Here is a 12,248-nt window from a genome sequence, read left to right on the forward strand (position 1 = left end):
AACTCAACATCCTTTACTACAGGGCCACTCTTTCCACGAGGCTGGTCTTCATCCCTCCCCCACCCCCAACCCCGACTCTGGTGTACAGACTGACATGCATAGTGTTCAGTGCATACGTGTGGGGTGAACCAATGCGTGATGTTACTTTAGAAGCAACATAACACAACCTCTAAGAAGCAGCTTCATAAAAATGATTTTGCTACATAGGACTATTAATTTGTGCTTAACAATTGGTGAAAATAGTGATTTCATGGTTCACCTCTTCAGGTGGGGTGAAACAGCATGCTTCTGGTATTACTGATTTATGCTCACAACGGTCTAAGCTTAAAAAGGCCTGAGAGCTCATCTAGAGCTATTTCCTCATCTTGCAGGTAAGAAAACTGCCACCTAGACAGCTGGATGAGCTTGCTCCAGACCATGCAGCCTGTGTGACAGACTCAAAGGAGCTCCCAAGCAAGCCCAGTCCCAGGGCCCAGATCTGGCTTCCCTGACACCAGCCTATCCCTACCGAGAGCAGCTGCAGAAAACAAGTGACATCCGCCTTCTCCTGTCTGCTCCGATTCAGCTCACTTGCAGGCTCAATTTAACGCTCTATTTAAAGCTTCTGTGCCTGTTGGTTCCCCGGGTCTTGGTCCCCCAGCCCACTCTGCAGGGGACAGGGTGTTAGGTCTGGCCTCTTAATCTGCATCCACAACCTCAGTAGGCAGACTGAGCTCTTATGTGGACATGGCCTTTTTCACTCCTCAGGGCCCGAGGCTACGAGGTGCGAGGGAAGTCATCTTTTGAACGCATTGGGAGGAATGGCGGGCTTGTAACTGTAATTATACCCCACAGATGATAACTGTTATTTAAAAGGTGTATTGTTCTTTGTACTTGGGTCTAGAAGCTCAGCGATGGCCCTGTTTAGAAATCAATAATGCAGTGAGCCAAGCTTCTGGCTCAAAGGAATTCTGATCTAGTGGGAAGACAGGATGGGAAGACACTGGTGCTTTGGGTCACGGTTGCAGACTGTGAATGAACTATGAACTGAAACGTTGTAAGGCGTTTCTGACTGCCCTGAGCTCCTTCTGGCCGGGTCACCTTCTCAGATGCTGTTCCTGTCCTCACTGGTACTTCTCCATCACGCTTGCTCTGTCTCCAAGCCCCTCTCTGTACACGGAATGTACATCCCAATGGGAAGTTCACAATGCGAGAAATAATATGCCACCTGAGCTGTACTGGTTATAGTTTGGTGTATAAAAAATGGAATCTAAAAAAAAATGATACAAACTTATTTACAAAACAGAAACAGACTCACAGACTTAGAGAATGAACTAATGGTTACCGGGGGGAAGGGTGGGGGGGAGGGACAGATTGGGAGTTTGGGACTGACATGCACACACTGCTATATGTCAACTAGATAACCAACAAGGACCTACTGTGTAGCACAGGGAACTCTGCCCAATATTCTGTAATAACCTAAATGGGAAAAGAATTTGAAAAAGAATAGATACACGTATATGTATAACTGAATCACTTTGCTGTACACCTGAAACTAACACAACATTGTTAATCAACTATGCTCCAATTAAAAAAAAAAACAAAAAACCCACCCCAAACTGAGTGGCTTAAAAGCACAATGGTTTATTATCCCCACGATTCTGTGGAGGAGCTGCGGGTTCTCCTGCTGGCCTTCCCTGGGCTCACTTGTGGGGCTGCCTTGAACTGGAGGGTCCGCTGAGGCTGGGCTCAGTTGGCAGAGCTAGGCTGGCCAGGGCCCTCTGTCCATATGGACTTAGGGTTCCATGGGAACAAGCACCAAAGAGAAAGCATTTACCCTGTGCATCATGTATGCTCATGTTTTATGGGCTCAGAGCCAAGGTCAGAGGGACAGATACATATGGGATGGCTACCAGGAGCCATGATGCATTGTGGACCATTATGGATACAATCTAACACGTTGGGGATAAGAAGTACTAAGAAAAATAAGGCAGGTGGTGGGGGATCCATAGAGAGTGACAGCGTGGTTATTTCAGGTGTGAAGGTCAGCATGACTCTCTGCGAAGGGCTGACAGTAGATCCCGTGCAGGAGGGTAGAGGCCAGGTGGATGAGAGGGGAGAGGGTTCCAGCCACACGGGCAGCATGTGCAAAGGCCCTGAATGGGAGCCACAAGGGGGTCCTCCAGTATGGCTGGAGGGATTGAGCAAAGGGAGAGTGTGGGCATAGTTGGTGAGACAGCCAGGACCAAACCATGGAGGCCTTTGTAGACTGTGGTAAGGAAAACTTACTCTGCAATTTTAAAAAGGAAATCAAGGTTTTTTAAGATGGTAGATGCCCATGAAATATTTTAGTTCTATCCTACAGGTGAATTAGTTTAACAGATGTCAAATATAGAAATTCTCAGTACGTTATCTGAATACCCTGCCTGTAATTCCCTTTTCTTATTAGTGTTTGGAGAATCACATTTGACGGATGCTCAAGAGAATACGAATAGGCCAATGCTTACCAGTTTTGTGTAAAGTGTAAAGCTTGAACACATTTTTTTTTACATTTGACAAAAAGTCAGGCTAATTCCTATGCAGTCTGCTGAAGAAACTTTTTGTATCCATGGCATTTATGTCCCCCTTTACTGAGTGCAAAGCTGCTATTTTTGATGTTGATGGGAGTTCAAAGTTCAGTGATCAGAGAAGTAGAGGAAACCAAAGATATAAGGCCACAGACTGTCTTAAAGCAAAGAGCCAGGACTTCCCTGGCGATCCAGTGGTTAAGACTCTGTGCTTCCACTGCAGGAGGCATGGGTTCAATCCCTAGTTGGGGAACTAAGATCCCACACACCACGTGACTCGGGCAAAAAAAAAAAAAAAAAAAAAAAAAAAAAGAAAGCGAAGAGCCAGGATGAAAAAGGGGCTGCATCGAGGGGCAGGAGGCAGGCATACTGTGAATTGATCAAGACTCCCCCCCCCTATGAAATGAGCAGCCCTCCTTGGCTCAGCACTCTCCTCATCCATCTTATTTTATTTTCTCTGTAGCACTTATCATCCTGAGATCTTTGAGGATGGAAATGTGATGATGAGTTTTATTAGGTATTTACTACATAAGCATTATCTCATTATTATTCTGCCCCCAGAGTCAAGGTCTATCTGACCATAATCTTCCTAGAAGTTGGGTCCCTGGTTTTTTTGATTTGTTGGCTATATGACTTCAAGCAAGTCCTAAATTTCTTATGCCTCAGATGTATAATTTATAATATGTAGGGTTTTTTTTGTCTTTTGCATACCCTCCATATTTTATTTCTCTTTAAAAAACATGACTTTTGGGGTAATTCCACATTTGGCTTTAAATGAGGAGACTAGGACATTAAGGAAAAATATAGAAGCTGGGAACAGAGAATGTGGGGTTTGAGAATTGCAAGAATGAACAAGATATGCCAGGAGTTCAAGTTTTTGAGAAAAGTGAGGGAGAAGAGAAGCTTCCTTTTCCATCATTCCTTTTTCTGCTTTGAATGGCTAGATTCCCTCATGTGTTTCCTTGTTGAAATTCAATTTTGTTTTCTTGGTTAATATTACCTTATCCTGTCTCTTGGAGGCAAGCATAGAATCCCGTTTGCAAATTAGTTTAAGCCTCTCACACAAGCAGATATTGTCAAGGATGATGTTGGGGGGAATATTGAAGTACAGGTAACCCTTAGCCCCAGGGCAGAATCACCAATACCGTGGGTATTCCTAAATAGAAAATTCCCAGGAGAATCCATAATTAATTATGGCTATTACATCCTCAGGTATTACCCATACCCTGAGTTTCTATGGTTCTATGAGATTCTTGTCTACGTGATTCATGGGTTTTCAGGAGAGCTCTTTGTCATAGATTCTATTTCAAATCTGCTAATTCATGAAAAAGTTTCTGATCCAGATTTTTAAAAGGTTTACTGGTGTCCTAGTCTTTACACTATGAATAGATATACAATCTCTAATGCTAAAGCTTAAATGTTATACAAGGTACAGTCTTAAAGTCCAAGTTACGACTTCAATTTCTCACTTACCTCATCTCTGATGTGCTTGTTATTTCGTCTCTATTCTGCAGAGGGAAAAAGTGCAGGAGGACGGTCATTAAGGATCTAAATTGGTTGTTGCAGTTACTGCCAATGATGACACAGTCCTTTCAGTGACCTTGCTTTGCCTCTCCATGATGAGAGGGGAGACTAGGGCTGCTGGGCTCTGCTCGAGGTCGGGGGCAGCAGGAGTGCGGAGGCAGCATGCATATGTATCCTCCAGCTTCTGAGATTCAGTCTTCCATCTCTGAACCACTTTTGTGGGGATGGGGGCAGGAGTCACCGCTTATTCTAGCCAGATAGGAGTACCAGTTTCTTATTGATAAGAACACGTTGGCATAGAGTATATATAAGTATCTAGCTTTGTCCAGATAAGGAGACCATTCTTACAGATTCCCCTGGGCTTGGATCATCTGTCCAAGGCACAGTCAATTCTTGACCCAGCTGGCTCCCTAAAGTCTACTTTTCTTCTATGTTGAGCTTGTCTCTCAGAACTCAATGGTCAATTTTTTTTTTGGTAACATTATCCTCTTTCTGCAAAATCCAACCCAGAAGTTGCCTGGTTCTTTTGTCTGCTAATTCCTCTATTCAGAGCTATCTATTCTTGCTTTGGGAGGACAGAGAGATCTCCCTCTCTTCCTTAAAACCACCTAGTTATCAAAATGACTACAAGACTGTCAACTCCTTGAGGGCAGGGATTACAGATTATTCATCATTGTATCTTCACTAGTGCTTAAATACTGGATAAATATATGTTTTGTAAATAAGGTATATGAAACCAAAGTGGAGCAGAGGAAATTCAACACATATCATGTTTATAACAACTGGATTTCCAGACATTTCCAGTATAATAGGTGTACTTTCTGTCCTTCTCCTCTTTTTCAAATAACTCCAACCAAACTTCTAGATTGTGTACCAATTAATGTTCGAGATTATTTTATATGCACACACACTGTATACATATATATGTATTTCTGTGTCTCCTATGGTGCTAAGCACAATGCTTGGCAAATCCTAGGCACCCAGTATAAATTCCTTAAGGGATTGAATGTGATTTTTTAAGCCAAGTTAGTTTATTTTTCAGAAGAATTGAGTTTTAGTGAATTAAACTTTTATGATCTTAACAAATCCTTCATACAAACCAGTTGGGAAAACACCTATAATTTATGCTTCACAGACCTTCTGTCTACATTCTAAAATTTTATTTGCAGTGCCTACACTAATTTGAATGAGATGAAAACCAAGTAAAAAAAACCAAAAACTAGTGTTGAATGTTTTTAGAAATTTAGGACTGTAATAATCTTATTTCTTCATTCCCTGTTTCTCTTACCTCACTGAAATATGAGATTTAAGATTTGGTGAATTGTAAGTGTATTTTGTACTAATTTTAGACTAAATCAGTGCATGTAATAGAAATTCTAAATGGAAATTGCCTCAATGATATTAGTTTCAAATTCTGTTGAACTATTTTGGTTTAGCTATTTGGTTTTTACTAATAATGTACCAAGTGTAACTGGCTTTTGTGAATTATATTAAAAACACATCTATTTTTGAAGTATTGAGGCCAACAATGAACGCTTGGGTGGAAGACTCAGACACTGACAATAGTAGAGCCGAGGTTGAAAGCAGAGGCTTTGGACTCTCTGTCCTGGGTTTGAATTCTTCTGTCAGTGCTTCCTGGAAGTAAAGCTACTGAACTATGTGGAACCCTAAGAGGTGGCCTGTATTGAGGGCCTTCCCCAAAGCATGGCCCCCTCTGAGGTTCTCTTCTCTGAATAGAAGTCTTTGGGATCTAGAGGGGGTTATGGAAGGAGAAGAGATTAGGAAAGAGAAAAGAAAGCCTCATTCATTGGGACTGATTAATTATTTAAACAAGAACTTGCAAAAGAAAAGAAACTGAAAGGTCAAAGAAATGAGTAGACGCCAATACCTGCTCCCTTTCACCCTTGAGTAGAGATTTCTTAGAATGAAACAGGTTGACATGCTGCATTCCTATCACCATCCATAGAGATCATGAAACACAACATTTGCAGTATCTGATTATACAAGAATCAACTGGCTTCCTGAGGAGGAAAACACAGTATTTCACACAGTCTGTACGTCACTAATGGGATCAGAAGCCAATAGAGTAATATGCAGGCCAATTTTTAGTGTTTTGCCCAAAAGCTATGCCGTGGACGGACAGCCAGAATTAGGGTTTGGAAACTGAATTTGTTACTGTCTGCATGATCTTGGGCAAGTCGCTTCATCTTGTAATCTAGGCAACATCAATGTCCTTCCTGTCGTGATTGATGGGCCCTGAGTCGACAGAAGCATAAACAAGAACACAAGTCTGACACCAGAAAGCAAAGAGTAAGCGTGTGAAAGTGTGCAGGTCTTATCCGGGCTATGAGAGGTATTAGTCTGAGGTCTTCGGGAAGCGAAGATTGAATTAACTAGCATGTACTTGGCGCCTAGAAACTAAACATAGAAATGGGTCAACCCATTACCAAGAGTGGGAGCTAACAAAGAGGAACCAGAGAAATAGCCCAGAAATCCAGTCTACTCATGTTAGAAGCTGCAGTCCTTGGCTCCGTGTAAATTCCACCTGTCAGTCTTTGCTCCCTCTGACATCTTTTATTGCAGCCCAAGCTCATGCAAGGCTCTTATCCCATCACCCCCAGCACTGCCCATGTTCCAGGGCATATCAAGGATCCAACGAGATGGACCCCAAGCTCTTCAGAGGTGTTAGTCAGGGTTGTCATTTGGATGGACACTATAAGTTGTGTTATTTTTAAACACTTTCTTCTAAAGTCATCTTTCCTTTAAGGAAACCTTTCTTAATTCAGCTTGAGGCAGCATGGCATTGTGAAAATATCATGGATTTTGGTGTAAGAAAAACCTGCAATTGGAATCACTGTTCTGTTATGTATGATTAGCCTGATGTGAGATACTTCTTTAACTTCTTTAAGCTGCATTTCCTCTTCTTTAAGTAAAATTAATATATGTCTAATAGCGTTACAAAGTAGTAATAAAAACAGTAAAAATAATTGCCACCTAAACATAAATAATGTCACTATACCTTTATGCTAAGGCTTAGTATTGGCAAACACTTTGACCTGTGCTATTCCATCCGATCTTCATAGGACCTTGGGAAGGCAGTGAGGGTCCTACCATTTAGAACAGTTTGCTGAGTGATTTGTATCACCTGAAAGCCAGCTTAATGGTAAATGGCGGGAACAAAGCAAGAGGGTGTTTGGTTTCTGCATTCACAGAGTCAGCAACTGGTAGGTGTCTGAGAGCCTTTGGGATGGTGTCATCCTGGGGTTTTCAAGCTCATCTTCAAAGAGACTGGGAAGTGGAACAAGGACAAGAAGATGGGCGTCCAAGCCCCTGCCCAACTTCAATCTCGGCAGTTATGTATTTTCAATGTATTATTGATTGTGTTTCCATGTAAGATTTCAACTGAAGAAAGTTCGAATCAAACACTTTCATTTTACAAGTGGTCAAACTAAGGCCCACTGTAGTTGTGACTTATCCCAAGATCATCATAAACCTCTATGGATTAGAAAAAAGAGAGGGGAACTCAAAATTTAAATGGCCAGATTTGCCCATTGACTCACAGATTTGATAGTTATTTTCTCTGCCAACCCTCTCCTGAGTGATTGAATAAGTTGCGATTTTAATCCTTAATTAACTCACCTGAACATGACATCAATTTAAACTATTGAAGCGGCTTCTTCATTAAACAGTATTCTTTGATGGTTTACTATATACAAGGCACAATCAAGGATACCATAAAAATAAATGTCTATTCACTCAATACAGCTATAATTCAGATTGAGTAGATGACTTAAACTTGTGAGAAAGCAGGAGATAGTGCCAAATTAGTGTGAACATCTCGAGAGAAGAAATTACTCAAACATTGAGGTGATATAGGGAAGTATTTTTTTACAGAAGTTGGGGCTTTTTGCTTGCCCCTAAAGAATGGATAATATTGAAATAAGGGACAGAAGACAAGACATTCCAAGTGTGGAATATCTTCAGTAAAGTCATAGATCTCGGAAATCTCATGGCTCCTGTATTGAAGATGGTAACAAAATCAGTTTACCAAGAGATGAAGGTTTATGAAAGGAAGTTGATAGAACAGCGTTGAGTGACTAAGCATTGAGTTGTGGGTCAGTGGGTGACAGCCGAGGCCACTCCTCATCTTACAGAAGAGGGATGGGTGTCCAGGGGCGACTCCATGGATATGGGGCAATCCTTCTCTGTCCTCTCATGCCATCTCTGCCGGTCACCTCAGTCCCCCACTGTATCAAACTCACGGATAACAAGATCTAAGTCATTTCTAATACCTTGACTTTACCACCACTGTTCAATCAAACTGGTGGCTGATACCTTTTGTTATTCTTTATTTTGAAGTCAAAGCAGACGGTTGAGTTAACCCTTCTCCTCGGCTCAAGGCACATCCTCCTCCTCCATCTGAGCAAGGCCTCATTCTTGTTTTATTTTTCTCCCTTTTAAAATCCCTATACCCTGTTTCCGTTACTCTATTTCCATAATCAAAAATTTCAGTGTGTTTGATATGTATTTTTTATGTGTTCTTGAAAAATGAGCAGTATGATTTTGTGTGCATATATTTTTAATTTATAGAAATGATATTAATTATATAGCTTCCCTTCCCTTTTTCCACTAAGGACTATATATATTTTTTAAGATTCCTCCATATTTCGATGGACGCTTCTAATTCATTGCTTCTAACGGCAACTTCTGCCCTTTCAATGACATACAATTAATTCCCTAAAGCAAGGGGCAGACTTGGGAGACAACATTCATAAATATTAATTAATTAACATATTAAAAGCAATTCAGTCCACAAAACATTTGTTGAGCACTTACTACCAGACACAGTGCTCCACACTGGGAATACTGAGTCGAATAAAATTCTAAAGCTATCCTTGAGAGATGCCCGGTCCGGTAGGGGACCCAATCATACAAATAGATAATTACAGCTTAGTGAATTATGTGCAGAAATAGATATGAGCTCAAGAAAGAGCAGGGTGTGATTGTTTCTGCTCAGAGCTTGGCACAAAATGAGTGAAATGTGGAACAAAACAGTGACCCTTCCTAGGTTTCAAAGAATGAGGAGGAGGAGCGTTCTGAGTGGATGGGTGGGGAAAAGGTATTCTACGAAACAGCACTTTTGAAAAGAGTTGTTTCATTGCCTGCCCTCCCCATGGCCCCTTCCAAAGACCATCCTCCACCCACAGGCTCTCCGAACAGCAGCGGTGTTTACCCCTCCCGCTTCCTGAGCCAGGACTGCTTGTCTAAGGGGTGGGTACCTGGTACTGGACACACAGGAAACCTACCCATGGTCCAGCAACCAAACATGTGTGGTCTTGGTTAAATGGCTAATTTGGTCCAGTCTATTCTTTCCCTTGACATTTGACTTAAGAAACCCAGGCATGTTGCCAGGTGGTGACAGAAAAGGGAGCTGGTAGGTCTTGTTGCCTGGTGGTCACTTGCATGTTGATGAATAAACAAAGAGAGTGGGCTTCAGCAAATGAGGGAATGGCGCCCCTCTTCGGTGGACAGAAATGCCACCTTGCTTCCCAGCAGTTTTCCATCCTCAGCTCCAGGTCTGCAAGTTTGACTTTGCTTCCTACCTCGAGTGGTGTGAGGTCTCTTCTGAATCTTCACAGTCAAGATTCCCTTATGATGAACAACTTTGAGTTTCTATTATAACTGCCTAATGATGTTTGCTTAAAGCATGTGCTCCAAGGCATGCAGACCTAAGAGAACATAATCTGCTTACAGAGCTTTAACTCGCTTGCTATTCTGAGTGTAAAATTTGCGGGTTGAAGGAAAATCTAAAGGAAGCACCTGCAGGACTTGGTGACTGAGTACACATGGGACACACAGATCATCAGTTCTGAAGTTCCACAAGAATGATAGCAATATTGATATAAAGCAAGGGAAATAAAGGAAAAAGGGAGAAGAATTCAACTTTAGATATGTGAGGAGGCTTGGGGAAACTAGATATAAATATCAAATGGTAAATTTGAGAAAGGAGAAATCAGGTCCTTCATTAACATGAGAGAGGCTCCGGGTGAGACCAAGCGTGGCCAAAGATGGGGGTCATGGAAACCAAAGGAGAAAGTTTTAAAAAGCAAATATAATAGTAATAGTAATTGCTACCAAAAGTAGTAACAGTAATTAATAGTTTAATGGTAATAGTCTATGAAACACAGCCAAGACAGCAAGGAAATGAGGATTATTGAAAGGCAAAACAGTCCTATAAATCGTTCCATTTTAGAAAAGTTTTCAGTGCCCTTTAATATCCCTCCACAGATCTCTCTATGATAACACAGATGTAATTTTGCGTAGTAAAATCCGAGTTCTGCTCTGTTGAAAGTTGCTTTATCTAATGCTCAATACAATGCCATATGTACTTACCAAATATATTTTGATTAATAAGATGAAGAAGGTTCCTGTGCTAAAGTTATCTTAATAGACTTAAAATTAGAAAGTGGTAATCTTGGCAACTGTGGCCACGGGAAGGGGCCGTTGAAGACTCCATGTTTAGAAATGACATATAATGAAGCCTGTTCTCTGAGCATCCTTCAAGCAGTCACAGCTAATTTGGATCTGGAGGTTTGAGGGAATTTAAATTTGGGGATTTCCCATGTGAAGCATCGTTCTGCCATCATGTGCTTAGCTAAAACTGCTCCTTTGCCAGGAACGTACATACTAGTGATGCATTGTTAGTTTGGAAAGAAAATAAAGGACAAATGTTGCCATTCTTTCTGTGCTTCACATTTAACCAACTAATTAAATCCATTTTGCTTTCTGGGCTTATGGTGACTTTGTGTAATTCAGACTGGAATCTTGTCACATCCAGAAGATCTGTCGTTGTCCAGGTTACCATGGCAGCTAAATTTTTTCCTTTTTGTAAAATTATCCCCAGCCCTTGGCTTCAGTTAGCCACATAAGCTGGTGTATTATTAGCTTAACGAAGGGACCCTTTCTGCAGACTCCTTCCAGCGCTGTCAGGTAGCTGTCCAACTAGCATGGTGTTGCTGTGTTTGGTATCTTACACTCAGCATCCATCTGGAGCTCTTTTACAAAGCTGGTAGGTTGCGTGCCAGAGGACATCCTGCTGCATCTGAAGAAAATTCATCTCCTTCTTCCTTAAGGGTGACCCAGTGACATCATGTAGTCTCCCCCACCCCATCCTGAGCTCCACACTACATGGGGTGGCTTGGTTGCCATCTAAGCCTTCATGGCTATTGTCTGTGCAGAGATTCATTTTTGTCATGCCTGTAGCTATAATGCAACATACTCTGGGATCAGTTTCAAACTCTAATGATTAACACGTGTTTATTCATTCCAAATGGAGCTACGGCTACAGTCCCTGCTGCACACATGTTATTGGGTTTGTTTTGCTGTTGTTATTATTTTTCCTCCCTAGGTTGATTCCGCCCAAGGATTAGAAGAAGCAACCAGCAATTAACTCCAGAAATCTTTGTCCTTTGTCTTTCAGGCACCTTTCTGCACTTGCCATTTACCTGTAAGGTGCATCCGCAGATCACCTTCCGGGTGCCATGCAATAGTCACTGAAGTTCAACTTCACGCAGTAAGCTTCACTCCGGACATGTGCTCCCACAACGTAATGACAGCCGATAGTGGCAAATTTACCCTCACAGTCTCTAGGCAATAATCCACAGCAGAGAAGTAGAGATGGGAAAAAAGCAGTCTTTGATAGATTCTAAAATATGGTAGGTGAACATTTAATGACACAAAGGCAGCCATTCTCAAAGAGGTTAGGGAAACGAGGGACATTGTTTATGTCAGCTGAAACAGGTCAAACACAGGATTGCATTATCAGCTACTCCTGCTGGTACTCACCTACGCAGGAGACATCCCAGAGCCCCATGGTCAGGTTTGGGGGTAGAGATGGGAAGCTCCTTACCCAACACCCTCAGAATGGCCGCACTGTCAGCTCTACTCAGAGCCCCAGGGAGAGAGCTGCATTACCCAATATGCAAAAACACAGATAATTTGGAGCAAATTGTGATTTACTGAGGGCTTACTTTTGGTTAAGTGATTTTCCCTCCTCTCTAAACCCTATCCCAAGCCGAAGCCCTGAGCTAAATGGAAGTTTCTGTAAATGCATCTGAGCAGTGGAGGTTAAAGAGCCACTGCGAAATTTATTTCATCCCTGAATTTACAGCTTTGTTA

Source organism: Balaenoptera acutorostrata, chromosome 3 (genome assembly GCF_949987535.1).
Source record: "Balaenoptera acutorostrata chromosome 3, mBalAcu1.1, whole genome shotgun sequence".
Taxonomy (NCBI): domain Eukaryota; kingdom Metazoa; phylum Chordata; class Mammalia; order Artiodactyla; family Balaenopteridae; genus Balaenoptera; species Balaenoptera acutorostrata.